This window comes from Plecotus auritus (assembly GCF_963455305.1).
Source record: "Plecotus auritus genome assembly, chromosome: 2".
Taxonomy (NCBI): Eukaryota; Metazoa; Chordata; class Mammalia; order Chiroptera; family Vespertilionidae; genus Plecotus; species Plecotus auritus.
The window spans coordinates 130,861,593-130,879,377 of NC_137771.1; positions in this window are offsets into that span (position 1 = coordinate 130,861,593).

The following is a 17,785-nucleotide window of genomic DNA, read 5'->3' on the forward strand; positions in this document are numbered from 1 at the left end:
ATTTCCCCTAAGAACAGGAACAAGACAGGGATGCCCACTCTCACCACTCCTGTTTGACATAGTACTGGAAGTATTAGCCACTGCAATTAGACAAGAAGAAGAAATAAAAGGCATCCAAATTGGAAAAGAAGAAGTAAAGCTGTCCTTATTTGCAGATGACATGATATTGTACATAAAAAACCCGAAAGACTCCATCAAAAAACTAACAGACTTAATAAATGAATTCGGCAATGTAGCAGGATACAAAATTAACACCAAGAAATCTATGGCATTTCTATACACCAACAATGAACTTACAGAAAGAGAGACTAAAAAAGCAATCCCATTTTCCATCGCACCAAAAAAATTAAGATACTTAGGAATAAACCTAACCAAGGAGGTAAAAGACCTATATGCGGAAAACTACAGGACACTGAAAAAAGAGATAGAGGAAGATGTAAACAGATGGAAGAACATACCATGTTCATGGATTGGTAGAATCAACATCATTAAAATGTCCATACTACCCAAAGCAATCTATAGATTCAATGCACTCCCCATTAAAATACCAACGGCGTATTTCACAGACCTAGAAAGAACTCTCCAAAAATTCATCTGGAATAAAAAAAGACCCCGAATAGCCACAGCAATCCTGAGAAAGAAGAATAAAGTAGGAGGGATCTCAATACCAGATTTCAAGCTGTATTACAAAGCCACTGTCCTCAAAACAGCCTGGTACTGGCACAAGAACAGACATATAGATCAATGGAACAGAATAGAGAATCCAGATATCGACCCAAACCAATATGCGCATTTAATATTTGACAAAGGAGGCATGAGCATACAATGGAGTCAAGACAGTCTCTTTAATAAATGGTGTTGGGAAAATTGGACAGATACATGCAAAAAAATGAAACTAGATCACCAACTTACACCATACACAAAAATAAACTCAAAATGGGTACAGGACTTAAATATAAGACGGGAAACCATAAAAATACTAGAGGAATCCACAGGCAGCAAAATCTCAGACATATGCCAAAAGAACTTTTTCAGTGATACTGCCCCTAGGGCAATGGAAGCCAAACAGAAAATAAACAAATGGGACTACATCAAAATAAAAAGCTTTTGCACAGCAAAAGAAACCATCAACAAAACAACAAGAAACCCCACTGTATGGGAGACCATATTTGCAAATGGTATCACTGATAAAGGTTTAATTTCCAACATCTACAGGCAGCTTATACAACTTAATAAAAGGAAGATGAAGGATCCAATAAAAAAATGGGCAACGGACCTAAATAGAATCTTTTCGAAAGAAGACAGAAGGAAGGCCAAGAGACACATGAAAACATGCTCAAAGTCACTAATTATCCGAGAGATGCAAATCAAAACAACAATGCGATACCATCTCACACCTGTCAGAATGGCTATCATCAACAAATCAACAAACGACAAGTGTTGGCGAGGATGAGGAGAAAAAGGAACCCTCGTGCACTGCTGGTGGGAATGCAGACTGGTGCAGCCACTGTGGAGAACAGTATGGAGTTTCCTCAAAAAACTGAAAATGGAACTCCCATTTGACCCAGTAATCCCACTCCTAGGAATATATCCTAAGAAACCAGAAACACCAATCAGAAAGGATATATGCACCCCTATGTTCATAGCAGCACAATTTACAATAGCTAAGATTTGGAAACAGCCTAGGTGCCCATCAGCAGATGACTGGATCAGAAAACTATGGTACATCTACACAATGGAATACTATGCTGCCGTAAAAAAGAAGGAATTACTACCATTTGTAGGCACTTGGATGGAATTAGAGAACATTATGCTAAGTGAAATAAGCCAGTCAATGAAAGAAAAATACCACATGATCCCACTCATTTGGGGATAATGAAAAACATTATAAACTGATGAACAAAAAGATAGTTACAGAGGCAGTAAAGCATCAAACAGACTGTCAAATTACAGGGGTAAGGTTAGGGAGAGGTGGGGGAAATAAGAGATCAACTGAAGGACTTATATGCATGTATATAAGAGTAACCAACGGATGCAAAACATTGGGGGGTGAGGGCATGTATGGGAGTGGGGTGGGGGTGGGGGGCAATGGTAAGATATGTACACATATAATACCTTAATAAAAATTTAAAAAAAAAAATTTGGGTTCAATATGCCAGGCATGGTATTCAGTAAGTAACCTTTCATCAACAGTTCATTTTTTGTGTGACAGAGAACATTTCAGAAAATCTGAAATTATCAACTTCAGCAAAACAACTTTTCTGTTAACAGAATATATTACTTAAAATGCTTATTAATACACAGAGTGGCCAGATTATTATGACCACCTCATCAGTACTTGGTTGGGCCACCTTTTGCCTTCAATACTGTGACAATTCTTCTTGGCATTGACTCCACGAGATGTTGAAAGGTGATGTGAGGAATCTGATACCATGCCTGATGAATAGCACTGTCCAGTTCTGTGAGATTTGATGGTTGTGGAACCAGCTGCCTGATGGCTCCTTTAACATTGTCCCACAAATGCTCAATTGGATTGAGATCTGATTATTGTGGGGGCCACCTAAGCAAGGTAAAGTCTCCCTCATGTTCTTGAAACCACTCCTGCACAATACGAGCACTGTGGCATGGTGCATTGTCTTATTGGAAGAAGCCATCTCCATCTCCATTAGGATACATCATCAACATGACAGATGAACTTGATCAGCAATGATACTTAGGTATGTTGTGCTATTCAGACGTTGTTCGACACGAATTAAAGGGCCCAAATCATGCCAGGAAAACATGCCCCAAACCATAACACTGCCCCCACCAGCTTGAAGGGTTGTACTCATGCATGTGGGATGCATGCTTTCATGCTGCTTCTGCGAAATTCTCACTCTGCCATCTGCATGATGCAACTGGAAACGTGATTCATTGGACCACATGACTTTTTTCCAATTCTCGACTGTCCAATCCTTGTGTTCCTATGCGAATTGGAGATGTTTTATCTTGGTAACTGCAGACAGCAAAGGTGTGCAAACAGGCCTTTGGCTTCCATATCCCATACGATGCAGTGTACGGCTAATTTGCCTACAATCGTCAGGTGGTCATAATAATCTGGCCACTCAGTGTAAACTTTTAAGATAATTAAGCAAAATCCTAAATTAAATATCAACTCTACCCCAATTAACTCCCACACATGTGCCTTGGATTTTCTGGTAGCAACCTAGAAGTATAGATTCAGACTCAAATCCCCAGCACTAATGTCCGTGACCTGCCTGAGGACCTCCATGTTTGATGAACCTCACTTTTCTGCTCTCACTTTTCAGGGTTTTTCCTCATGCTCAGATGCTGACTAGTGTTGGCAACTGTTTCTGATGGAAGATGAGCCTTTTTCCCACATATGTGGCACTGACTTCACCTATGGAGTAGAAAGTATCATTAGTTCTCACATGAACTTCAGAAAGATTCAAAAACAAAATGTTTAAGTAAATCAAAGGACCATATCATCAAATATCCATATGATACATAATGTCAAGGAATATATTTCTATTGTATGTCTTTGGTCTATAGTAGGGCCTTAATAAATATTTGTGGGAATTAAATAAATTGTGATGGGAAGAGATATTTTACCTTCTAGTCATATTTTGTTCTGTCCACGGTGGAAGGGTTCTAAGGTGACTTTATTTAATCTAAACTAAGAAACACAGCCAATTTTGGCATCAGAAAGGTTTATTTACCTGTAGATGCTCCATTCTGAAAATAAACACAGGATATTTAGTCTTATTCCTACTAAGAAATAGCCAGGGGACTCAACCATGCTTTCAGAAAATAATTATATCATCACTCCCATCTTTAGTCAATTAAAACTGCTCTGTTTGACTAGCTATTTCCTAACCATTATATAAAGCAGAATGCAAATCTATGCCTTTTTTTTAATAGGACAACGGTTTTACTCTCAAAGTGCTGACAGCCAACTTGTGATATTTGAAGCTGAAGAGGAAAGCCAAAACCAAGAGAAAGAAGGTGAAAAACATCAATAAATGTAGCCTATGATGAAAATATTTCAGCCTCAGACCACACTGTGCTCCAATTTATTCCATTATAGGAGCCCATGGTGCTCCTCTTTACTTCAGTTTTAATTTTTTTCTTTCCTCTGCATAACTGATCTATGATCTGCCAATTATGTCCAAGAAAGACATCGCCTAGGTATGTAGTACTTAGAGATGTCTTACCTCCAAACCCTGAAACACAAACCCACTCACTGAGGAAAAATAAACAGCTATCTGTTCTGAAAACTCATAGATTATTAGAGGAAGAATAACAGAAAGGACTTTTTTCCTCTTCTTATTACTTCACTTCCTCAATTCTGATGGTGAGGAGGTGTTTTGATGCTGCACCGTGATTATTTTGAAAGACTTAGGCCTATTCCTCCTAAAGACATGAGTACATAGTTGATACCAGCCACACCGAAACCTAACCAAGGATTTTTCTTCTAGATCTTGACTTTAAAGCTTCCTATTAGGAGGGAACCAAGGCCCTAAAATACTAATGAAGACAGCACATACCATTGGAAAAGATGTGGAAGGAATTAAGGTATATGAGTTGGGGAGCAATGGAGTGAAAGAAGGGATGTCAGAGAAAGAAATGGTTTCTAAGTGTCCATTATATTTAGGTGCCTACTGTAGACTGCAAAGTGACAATGTGAAAAGGAAAAAATATTCCACATCATTTCTCAGTCTCTATATGCTTTTTATAAAATTAATCTTTATTGTTGAGATTATTACAGATGTCCCTCTTTTTTCCCCCCAATAGCTCCCCTCCACCCGGTTCTCACCCCACCCCAGGCCCTTGCCACTCTATTGTCTGTGTCCATAGGTAATGCATACATGCATATAAGATCTTTGTCTAATCTCTTCCCACACCCCCACACCCCCTTCCCTCTGAGAATCATCAGTCTGTTTCATTTCCATTTCCCAATTCTATTCCATGCACCAGTTTATTCTGTTCATCAGATTTTTAATTCTTTTGATTTTTAGATTCAATTGTTGATAAATATGTATTTGTTGTCACTTTGTTGTTCATATTTTTTTATCTTTACCTTTTTCTTCTTCTTCCTCTTCTTAAGAAATACCCTTCAGCATTTTATATAATACTGGTTTGGTGGTGATGAACTCCTTTAACTTTTTCTTGTCTATGAAGCTCTTTATCTGACTTTCAATTCTAAATGATAGCTTTGCTGGGTAGTGTAATCTTGGTTGTAGGTTCTTGCTATTCATCATTTTGAATATTTCTTGCCACTGCCTTCTGGCCTGCATAGTTTCTGTTGATAAATCTCTTAATAGTCGTATGGGCATTCCCTTATAAGTAACGAGCTGCTTTTCTCTTGCTACTTTTTTTTTTTTTAATATATTTTATTGATTTTTTACAGAGAGGAAGGAAGAGGGATAGATAGTCAGAAACATCGATCAGCTGCCTCCTGCACACCCCCTACTGGGGATGTGCCCGCAACCAAGTCACATGCCCTTAACCGGAATCGAACCTGGGACCCCCCAGTCCCCAGGCTGATGCTGTATCCACTGAGCCAAACCGGTTTTGGCTCTTGCTACTTTTAAGATTCTTTCTTTGTCTTTTGCCCTTGGCTTTTTAATTATGATGTGTCTTGGTGTGGTCCTCTTTGGATTCCTCTTGTTTGGGGTTCTCTGTGCTTCCTGGACTTTCAAGTCTATTTCTTTCACCTGGTAGGGGAAGTTATCTGTCATTATTTCTTCAAATAGGTTTTCAATATCTTGCTCTCTCTCTTCTTCTGGCACCCCCATAATTCGGATGTTGGTATGCTTGAAGTTGTCCCAGAGGCTCCTTACACTATCTTCATATTTTCAGATTCTTTTTTCTTTTTGCTCTTCTGGTTGGGTGTTTTTTTGCTTCCTCATATTTCAAGTCATTGATTTGATTCTCGGGATCCTCCAGTCTACTGTTTAATCCCTGAATATTATTCTTTATTTCAGTCAGTGTATGCTTAATTTCTGACAGGTCCTTTTCCATTTTTTTGGCATTCCCACTAAGATCCTTGAAAGTCTCACTAAGTTCCTTGGAGGTTTCTAGAAGATTCTTGAGTAACCTTATAACTGTGGTTTTGAACTCTACATCCAGTAGTTTGCTTTCTTCCATTTCTTTCACTTGTAAAATGTTTCTTTGTCTCTGCATTTTGGCTGCTTCCCTGTGTTTGTTTCTATGTATTGGGTAGCTTGTGTAGTAGGGTCCCAGTGGCTCAGCCTCCCCAATCACCTGAGGTGGACACTCTTGGTGCACCCCTTTGTGGGCTGTGTGCACAGTTTTGTTGTAGTTGAGCCTTGATTGCTGTTGGTGTCACTGAGAGGAAATGACCTCTAGGCCAATTGGCTGTGAGGACCAGCTATGACTACAGTGGAGAGCTGCTGTGCAGGAGACACCCTTATGGAGCAGGACTTGCTTCATTGGGGCTTTCGTGCTCACTGAGTCTTCCCCTTGAGTGTGTCTCTTATGGATGTGAAGAGTTGTAATCTGGTATGGCCTCCCCCTGACCACTGCGTACCCTGGCTCTTGGGTCTCCAGGGAGGTGCAAAGTCAACCACCACCTGGGGCCACCCAGCAGGAGCTACAGACAGATCTGCAGATTCCTCCTCTTTGTATGGGGTTTGGAAGTGCCCAGGTGAGGCCTACCTGTGAAGCAAGGCAGACTGGTGCTGGTGCCAGGTCTTGGGCCTTTTGTTGATACGTTTTCAGCTCCCTGACTCAGCTGCAGCTTGTTTGACAGATTTTTAGCCTGAGAAAGGACAGACCATTCATATGCAAAAGCCATTGTGCACAGCTTGGGTGGGGTTGTAAATTGGGTAGGATGGGGTCTCAGGGAATCACCAGGGCAGAGCAAACAGAAATGGCTGCCAGTCAGCCCTGCACTGGGGAGGTCCCAGCCCATTCTGCACCTCCACACATCCTACCAGTACCAGTCTCGGTGTGCTTTCTTCTTTACTTCTGTAGTTGTAATACTTCCATTCAGCCAGCTTTCTGACAGTTCTGGATGATAGTTGTTCTGTATTTTAGTTGTAATTTTGATGTGGTTGTGGGAGGCAGCAAGTACAGGAGTTTATCTATGTACCTCCATCTGGAAGAAAGCTGCCCCAAGTTCCTGCCCCGGTGCCAGACAGTCCAATTTCTCCCCATATGTGTCTGGGTCCCCCAGGGCCTTGCCTGGCACTGGAGCTCAGATGAAGTGGGAGCTTGTAAATTCAGTTCGTGGTGCTGGCCTTTAAAGAGGAGCAGCTGGGTCTCCAGCAGCCTGTGTGTCACTCAGATCCAATGCACACTGGTTTTTGCAGCCCGTAGTTCTTGCTGCCCATAGGGACTTCTTTCCCCAGTTCTGGAACCCTGGGCTGGGGGTCTGGTATGGGGCTGGGACCCCTCGTTCCTCTGGGCAGCCTCCACAAAGGTGATCTCCATCCGGATTAAAGGTGCCAGACCAGCCCGTTCTGCACCTCCGCACTTCCTACCAGTCTCACTGTGCTTTCTTCCTTACTTCTCTAGTTGTAGTCCTTCCATTCAGCCAGCTTTCCGACAGTTCTGAATGATAGTTATTCTGTATTTTAATTGTAATTTTGATGTGGTTGTGGGAGGCAGCAAGTACAGGCGTTTACCTATGCCGCCATCTTGGTTCTCTCCTCTACATGCTTTTTATTAAATGAAAAATAAGATGTGTTCCCTCTGCTAACAGATTGTTCCTGCAAAGCCTTTCAAATTGTGTGTGCAAGAAATAGCAAAGCAGTTAGAAAATGAACAGTCCTGGAATATGTTTAAAAGTTTCTCCTCTATTCTTGCAACCTTGAGTCCCATTTCTTGTTCCCTTTGTCAGAATCTACACTTGGTCAAGCATATAAGGACTTACCTCTCTATGTTTTGGGCAAATTTCTTCTTACTTACCTGCTTTTACAACACTTCCTCTCTATTCCTTCCTGCTCCTCAGGATTGGTGTGCAATGGAATTTTACTTAAAAACTGTACTAAGGAATCAATACTTCATCGTTGGTTTTAAATATAATAATTACTTATTATTAAAATAATTATGTATAAATATAGTGCACATTAGTAGCTCAACATCTTATAAGCAGATTCTAAGATACCTTTTCCCCAAGGAGTGGTATAAATTTAAATTAATTTCAAATACAAATACCATCAATTTATAAAAATTTGGAGTACGAAGAAAGGAAATGGGAATGTATTGTCTGTCCTGTGTCTGGAGGGCAGTTGTTTCCTCTCCATTTGCCAAGGAGAGGAGTAAACCTGAAAAGAAATGCTTATCCAAATCTGTCAGGGGTATGGAAATGCTTTTGGAACTTTTCCAAGGTTTTTAACCAAATATTCAACCCATAACAAGTATTCCCTGTGGCCCTGTTGAAGCATGCTGCAGTTATACATTATAAATGGAAGCCAAATCACACACTTATGTAAAATGACTGGTATAGCAGAAAAACAAGTTATGCATTTAATAAGCAATCTCAAGCTTATAATGTAGTGCAACCCACTTGTAATTTCTTTCATAGTTGTTTCTCCCCTGCACACAATGTTCATTTTTAAAGCTCTCTACAAGGCTTTTGTAAAAATCAATTTAGCCGATTTCCCATCACTCCAATTTTCTTTGGCCATTGTTTTGAAAAACTGTACTCCCATTCAAGAATATTGGTCATATTGAAATGCAGGAAACATGGCTGCACGGCATTCCTTTTAAAAGCATGGTTTTTACTTATGAAATATGTACTTTAAGAAAGAAGCCTTCAATGCATGCTTCCACTCCATACAGGCATGCTTTCTATCTTTCCAACTTGTGGGATACTTGTATACACAAAAACCATTCATCTCTATTTTGTCTACCACATGAAAGTTGTTAATCATGCTGATATTTACTACCCCATGCTTCTGATTGCCTTAATGAAGTAACATAATGGACATTTTTGCCAATTAAACATAAGGTTATTGTTAAAAATTAAAATACTGAATATGGCAGTCAATTCTGAACCAGACTAACCTGAAATTCCACCAGCATGTTTAAGCTGTCCATTCAAAGGTGAGATTATCCATTGTTTCTTTCAGCAGACTCTTTACTGGTTGGGTTCCCGCTCTACTGAATTACTTCATTAATTCCTATGACATTTCACTTTTCTTAGGTAATTATCTAACTCCACTTGATCTATTTATAAATGTGTTTTCATGCATTCAACTCCTCAGAACACATTATTTTCTATCACATAGGGGGAAAATATTTTATTGGTAATTAGTTACCCCATGGAACAATATTGTAAGATATTTTTCTCTAATAAACATTGATTGAAAGCAAAGCAAGGCAGTCTTTTGCCAGTGAGGGCATATTGACTTAGGTTTTCATTATATTTTAGATTGATTTTTAACCTTGACTTTCTTTTTTGGCAAAAAAGATCATCTAGTCCCTGAGGATTTTTCTCCTCTTTTGCTGATTAGCTATAGGATGAGAAGCACCTGGCGGGCCACATTAGGAAGGCTGCTAAACAGTTTACAAGTCTCAGTAATTAATGACTATTTTTATCACAAAGAGTATAGACTGGCTTCTTTCATCTATCTGAAACTCAATGTAAGCCCCTATAAGCCTCAATGCAGCCTAATTGGTGCAATAGAGATGAAAATGAGATGGAGGATGTAATGGGGATTCAGTAATCCAGCCTTTAGCGAAAATGGAGCAGTAAAAGCCCTGGCAGCCTCCGATGTGATTGCTACTGAGATTTAAAGGCAGCCAACTGTCTCAGTGTTCCTTGTGAAGCCCACATCACTGTTTATATCCTTAAACAGAGTTCAAATGTTTTAAATAATGATATTTAGGAGAATGATTTACTGTGGCAAACAATTTGTTTCTTAGCCTTTTGGCTCTAATGGGTGTTTTCTCCAATTAGGAACAATCAGGGTCTGTGTACTTGTATTTATTTTTATTTTGACCACCCTGTGCTTATAATGTGCTCTCAAACCCTTGGGAGGAACAAATTGGTTTTGCTTTCTCAGTGTTGTTATTTAAAAAAATCACTCTCTTATAAATCATAATATGTTAATAATAGGTCTAGGGACTCAATTAGGAAAATGAAAAAAGCTTCACACTCATGAAGGCATGCAAAGGGAGCGGACAGTAAGTGCTGGATAATGTATTTGTTTTGGATTTGTAACCACCCCCTCTACAGCCTGGATAGCACTGCATTGTCCAAACCAGCCATAATACAAATAAGCACCTGACAGATTCCTGCAATATGATTAGGAAGAACACTCAAAACAAAAAAGCAAAGGGGGTGGAAGCACCTTATAGGAGATTCTCAGACAAGTCGGGGTTATTTTTAGCAATCCCTTTGTATAGTGTGTAGGCATTTCACTCATGTTCTTCCTCACAATGCTGGCACCATCAGTTGTATAAATAAAAATGCAGGTTTCTTCAAAAGAAGGCTGTCTGCAGATGTATCAGCAGCATCTTCCATGAGTATTATGTAATATCTGAATGCCACCTTCCTTTGAATATCAAAACTTAAAAAGTCTTTCTAAAAACACCTCTTGAGTACTTAGAAATTAGAAGATCCATTGAAGACACCAAATGGATTCAAATTTATCAGGGGTGTGGTTAGATTTAACATAGTAATACAGATCAAGCCAAGGGAAAATGAAACCAATTATAATTTGAATCTTTTAAGAATTACTATAGACTAGTGGCCCAGTGCATGGATTCGTGCACATTGAAAGGGAATCTGGTGTGGGTGAACCAGATTTGGGGCCGACAGGGCCCCAGCAGCAAGCTAACCTACAGGTCAAAGTGTCTGCCCCATGATGGTCATTGCGCATCAAAGCTACCAGTCGAATGGTTGAATGGTCAAATGGTCAAATGGTCACTTAGGCTTTTGTATATATAGACTAGAGGCCTGGTGCACAAAAATTCATGCACTCAGGGAGGGGGTGTCCCTCAGCCCAGCCTGCACCCTCTTGCAGTCCGGAACCCCTCGGGGGATGTCTGACTGCCAGCTTAGGCCCGATCCCCCAGCAGTCAGACATCCCTCTGGCAGCCCGGGAGCCCTCAGGGGATGCCCGACTGATGGAGCGGGCCTAAGCTGTCAGTCAGACATAGTTAGTGCTGCTGAGGAGGCAGGAGAGGCTCCCATCACCACAGCTGCGCTCGCAGCCATCAGCCCGGCTTGTGGCTGAGCAGAGCTCCCCCTGTGGGAGCGCACTGACCACCAGGAGGCAGCTCCTACATTGAGCATCTGCCCCCTGGTGATCAGTGCACATCATAGCGACTGGTCGTTCCCAGTTGTTCCGCCATTAGGATCAATTTGCATATTACCCTTTTATTACATAGGATGATGAAATCTGATGTTAGGATGATGGTCCAAAATACTACCTAAACCATTATCCTGTTACATACAGCAGGAGTGTTTCAACATGAGTTAGAGTTTCTGACTCTACTACCCAGTTCACTGCCTGAGTATTCAGTAAAGTAACAGTTCCTGGGTAATCATGGAGGAAGACCCAAGAATGACTCCAACTGTTGAAGAAAAAACAAAATGAAGCAAAAGTAAAATTTGAATTCACTCATTGCAAACTGAACACTCATCATAACAGAACAGATTGGGTATTACTTGTCATTTTCCTTTGACTATTCACACAAGGTTAAATACTTTGGTAATGTAAATTACACAGTTTCCTATGATATAAATATCAGCACAGAAGATTTTATTACCCTTAAACATACAGCTGAAGAGTATTAAGATCCAAGTTACAGCATCTCCAGGGGTGGGCAAACTTTTTGACTCGAGGGCCACAATGGGTTCTTAAACTGGACCGGAGGGCCAGAACAAAAGCATGGATGGAGTGTTTGTGTGAACTAATATAAATTCAAAGTAAAGGAGCAGAGGGGAGAGCAAGAGAACCGGATAGAACAGCCAGATCTGGCCCGCGGGCCGTAGTTTGCCCAAGGCTGATCTAGGATATAATATAATATTACAGAGGAAATGTAACATAGTGGTCAAGATTGCTGGACTCTGGAGCTAGATTGCGTGGAAGTGATTCTTACATATGACAGTTGCTTTGGGCAAGTTCTTCACTTAATCTTTAAAGTTGGAATAATAGTATAAACTTTCTTAATGGATTGTTGGGATAATTCAATGAGGTAGTAATTTAATAAAAGAGTAAGTAGAAGCCTAAATATGTACATTACTTTCCCAAGATCATCTACTTAGAAAGAAGTGGGGCAGAACTGGTACCTAGTGATTCTGATGTGTACCCCAATGGAACCCCACACTGGCTTTAGGAAGAACTGATGATTTTGTTAGAGTGATTCTGTTCATGGGAGTACAAGTAAATATAGGGACAAGTAGCTAAGAGAGGATTGCACAACACAAGTTTGGAACAAAATAAAATGAAAGTGGAACATAGAAAGGATTAGAAAATAAAAGAAAGTGACTAAATACTTTACAGTGGTGCCTGTCTTCTCAGGTGCTTGATTGGAACTATTATCCTATCTAATAAAGATGGAATATGCAAATTGACCATCACTCCCTCACAAAGATGGTGGTCCCCATAGACACAAGATGGTGGCGCCCAGTCTCCTCAGCCCCATCAGAGTCATCCTTTTAGCGCTACACCATGGTGAGGGGCAAGCAGGCCCCTGCAGAGAGCAGACAACAGGGCCCTGCTTGCCCCTCACTGAGAGCATACACCAAGGCCCTGCTTGCCCCTGGCCATGGCAGTGAGCCAGAGAGCAGACATCAGGGCCCTGCTTACCCCTGGCCATGGTGGTGAGGGGCAAGCAGGCCCCCACAGAGAGCAGACAACAGGGCCTGTGACGGCAATGAGCAGGCAGGTCTGCAGAGAGCAGAGAACCACAGGGAGTGGGTCTAAGCCATCAGTAAGACATCCCCTGAGGGCTCCCAGATTGGAGAGGGTGCAGGTCAGGCTGAGGGACCCATTCTCCATCCCCCCACTCCCTGTGCACGAATTTCGTGCACTGGGCCTCTAGTATATTATATGAGAAGCACTAAATAGATGTGAACAACTATTTCAGGTGAACAATGTACAACTTATGTTTGTGTTTGGTCCTTCCCTGCCCCCTGACACCTTTCTTGCAGGGTTCTGAGAAAGTGCTAATCCCTCAGTTTCTTCCAACTGGAATAAACAATCCTGAGACTTGCTAGTTAGTCTACTTCAGACATACCTGGATTTTTTAAAATAACATTTCCAATTTTATAAAAGAAATGGATATTACAGTTGTCTTCTTCATAATTATTTAGTTTAGTTTTATGAGCTACATATACTGCCAATAAGCTACTGGCTGTTCTGCATAAGAATACTGATAATATGAAACATAATGTTATATATTTATTTTTAGGTTCTTCCAAGAAATCATTTTCTTTTCTTAAAAATATATTTTATTGGAATATATTCAGAGTGGAAGAGAGAGATAGAAACATCAGTGATGAGAGAAAATCATTGACCAGCTACCTCCTGCATGCCTCACTCTTGGGATTGAGCTCGGGCATGTGCCCTGACTGGAATTGAACCATGACCTCCCGTTTCATAGGTTGATGCTCAACCACTGAGCTACACTGGCTGGGACCAAGAAATCATTTTCATCAAACATTGTCTATACTAGAATTATCTTCTTTATTGTTTGATATTCTCCAATGTTACCTGGAATGTTTTGAAATATTAATTTTTTTTACAGTTTGCTACTCCTGCATCTGATTTAAAATGATTTCCTCACTGGATAACCTTGGCTGTATCTGACTCAAAACAATTCTCCACATTTTCTATAGGATTAACATAGCATTACATGGTTGTGTTGCTATACTGCTATTGCATTAAAATAATAATGCACCCCAGATAGAATTCCAGATTATAAAATTTTTAGGGCAAGAAAATAAAATCATTTTCCCAGCCACTCTAGGATTGAATATTGTTGTGAATGTATTGTTATTTGTGTTTGAATACCTATACACAAGCTTTAGTTTTCTTTACTTCCTCTTTGCTCTCACACTTTTTATAAAGAAACTTTTGTGACTTATTCTGACTACTGTAGAATCTTAACATGGAAGGTAGCATAAAGTTACCTGGTCAACACCTCTGCCTATGTCAGGATTGAAGTATCCTGAAAGCATGATAAAGACAGGCATCACAGATAATGGACTACACAAAACATTTCTCTTGATCCTAAACAACTTCAGGAGATATTTTTGGATAAACACCTCTTAATCTTAATTTATAAATTATTATCAGACATCAGTTATTTTTTGTTTACTAAGGCAGTAAGCAATAAAAGCATTTATAACTTTTCATTGGTTTTATTGATTAGTTCTGAAAAGGAGAGAGAAAATTAATGTCTCCAAATAGCAGATATGCAGTATCCGAAGGGAGTAAACTCCACTCAACCAGAATACAAAACTCAGATTCATGTCTTTTTTCTATTTTCCAAAGTTAATTTCCCTAAGAAATTATCAAACATTAATAAAGCAGAAATGATTTGCTGTCTTTGACCACCCCCCATTGTTACTAAGTTGCTTCAGTAGTCCATTGACAATATTCATTGTCCAATATACCTCTTTTATTCTCTGCCCATTGGCACTTTAAGCTTGCATATTTTAAAAGCAAAATAAAAATAACAACAATAGTTCTAGCCTTTCCCTATTTACTTCCCACTAAAAATGCTTTTGGGTTGGCTTGTTAAATTTATTCACTTCCCCAAATGATGAAGATCATCCTGTAATTCCAAGCAGACATTTGTATTATTATGATGCAATATTATGGGGGAAATGGAAAAAAGAGATTGCACTAGAGGATAGGAGGTTGGAGAAAGCATACTCCAGGAGCTTTGGATATTAAGGATTGTTAGAGGTGGAAAGAAGAGCAGTATTATAATGAACCTTTTCTCTTCTTATAAAGTTTGAGACATGTAATAAGTTAATTTTCACACTTCTTTTTAGTGACTATTCTTTGTTTTTTTCTTTGACCAATATAAGGCTAATGACTAGATGCTTTAATCCACTATGTTACCTACACAATTACTTTTTACTACCACTTTATAGAATCCTTATATCTACAAATGAAGAGAACCATAAACAATGTGGAAGTTGAAGCATGTTCTATATTGTTTTCAGAAAAACTTGTCCACCACAGAACCCACCCCAACCTACTGGGCAGTGATATCCCTCGCATGGTAATCCTATATAATAAAAGCCTAATATGCTAAGTGTCTGGTCATCCGGTCGGCCGTTCAACCAATCAAAGCATAATATACTAATGATATGCTAAGGCTGCTCAACTGCTTGCTATGACATGCACTGACCACCAGGGGGCAGATACTCCAACTGGTAGGTTAGCTTGCTGCTGGGGTCTGGCTGATTGGGATTGAGCAAAACAGGCCAGACACACCCTGGAGCCCTCCCGCGGTCCCTCTCCAGCTGGCCAACCTCCCACATCCCACCCTGGCCCCGATTGTGCACCAGTGAGGTCCCTCAGCCTAGCCTGCACCTTCTCGCAATCCGGGACCCCTTGGGGAATGTCAGAGAGCTGGTTTCAGCCCAATCCCGCAGGCCAGGTCAAGGGACCCAAATCCGTGCACCGGGCCTCTAGTATTATTATAACAGTGCTTGGAAATAAAGTGTACAGTTCAGGTTGGGCCACATGAGGTCTGTTAAGATTTACCTTGAGGGTTAGGTTTTAAATCAGGGATAGTAGGCATCTGTGTTGCAGACAAAACTGAAAAGTTTTGATGAAAAGCATTTGAGCTAAGTATAAAATGGCTAAATTGCATCTGCAAGTTCACTGAGCTCCAGTGCCTACCATTTGCTTTGCCCACTGACTTCCATTATATCAGTGTCCATAATAAATCAGAAGGTTGCTGTGCCTGAAGTTCTGCCTGGACTACTGGCTAGCATATCTACCTGGAAGGAAAATCCAAAAATTGAGAAATGGAGAAATCTCTCTTGAGGCCTTCTAACACAGCCTGGTATGTGAGTAACTGTTGCATCCTGACCTTTCTATCACCTGCGAGGGTAGTGGGAGTAGAAACATGTAATGAGCATTATATTCCAAGCTCTTCACATATATCATTTTATCATCTCCTTTAACCCCTGCAAAGACTAAGCACAGTACAAACTATGTTTCATATTTTATGGATAAAGAAACAATAACCTTTACAGTTATATGCTCCATATCACTCAGCTAGTCTGTTTTAAGGCCAGGATTTGAACCAAGTATAAGGATGTGGTTTGGGTTTTTTTGTTTTTGTTTTTTGTTTTTGTTTTTTTGTTTTGTTACACTACATCTTTTCAGACTTCTTCCCTTTCTTTCATTGTTATTCTACCTATAACAACATGCTTTCATAGACTTCATACTTTTTTGTTTTTCTATCAAAACTATTATAAAAACAAGGGCAACAGTATCATTATTGAAATAATACACCTCAGAATCACTCTCTGAAAAAAAGTCTAAAACTTTGGTTGATATAAAACAAATTATGCTAATAATCAGGCTTTGCCCTAAAATCAAACAACCAGATAACTTTAAAACTAATTTCTTTTCACAAGGTTACAGTGCCATTAATGAAGTTTCTAAATTGATGTAAGTTTTCTAAGTGGCTCCAAAGATATTAAGGAAATATTAAAATATATAAATATATTTAATGTGGTATCAATGTTATATATTTGTATTGCACTATAATAGCTGAAATAATTTTCAATTTACTTATGATACATGTTGTTTTTCTCAGCCAATTTCCTGATTGTGATTAATTCAAAGCTATAGCATCACTGGGCTTCACTGCCTTTTTCTGTACTAACATATTTACTTTTAAAGTCCTAGAAATGACCCTACCTGGTTTGGCTCAATAGATAGAACTTCAGACTGTGGACTGAGGGGTCCCAGGTTCAATTCCAGTCAAAGGCACACCCCTGGGTTGTGGCCCCAATCCCCAGTAGGGGGCATGCAAGAGGCAGCCGATCAATGATTCTCTCTATCATTAATGTTTCTATCTCTCTCTCTCCCTCTCCCTTGCTCTCTGAAATCAATAAAAATATATTTTTAAAAAACTAAAATAAAAAATAAAGTCCTAGAAATGATAACATGCAAGGATAAGAGAAACATTCTTTCTACTAGGGTTGCAAAGTTTCCAGATAAAAATGGAAGTAGAATCTGCATAAATATTTAAATGTTCCTTGGCCTATTATTATCCTTGTGTTTATAATATGAGGTTCATCTATGAAAGGAATTAAAGGCTGAATTTAAATTCTCTTCCAGGATAATTAACCATTGAACCTAATTTTGAGGGTAATTTATTTAAAAAACTGGGGTCATCTACTTGTAGAGGACAGAAGTTAGTTCAAATCAAGTATGACCCTTTCTTTCATACATTAAGATGAGAATCTTCCCTTCGCTGTCTTTGTGTTTGCTTTCTCATTGCATTAACCAAAGTTTCCACATTGTCTATTGAGAACTGATGTCTGTTTGTATGCAAATTCTTACTGTGAAAACTTATGTGATCATGATTCTAAAATAATCCTGGTGGGCGAATGTGGATACACCAGTATTCTCTGGTGATGTTTTAAAGAGATTCTGAATGGGTCTGACCTCAGGCTTCTAAAGAATTTCTAATCTGTATCTACCCCTGGATGCTGCCTGCCAGCTCCAATGTCTTTATTTTGAAGGACTAATCTCCTTTTAAGGAAGGGCATTAACTCACCGAAAAGGAAATGGTGTGCTTGTAATGACAAATGAACATGACT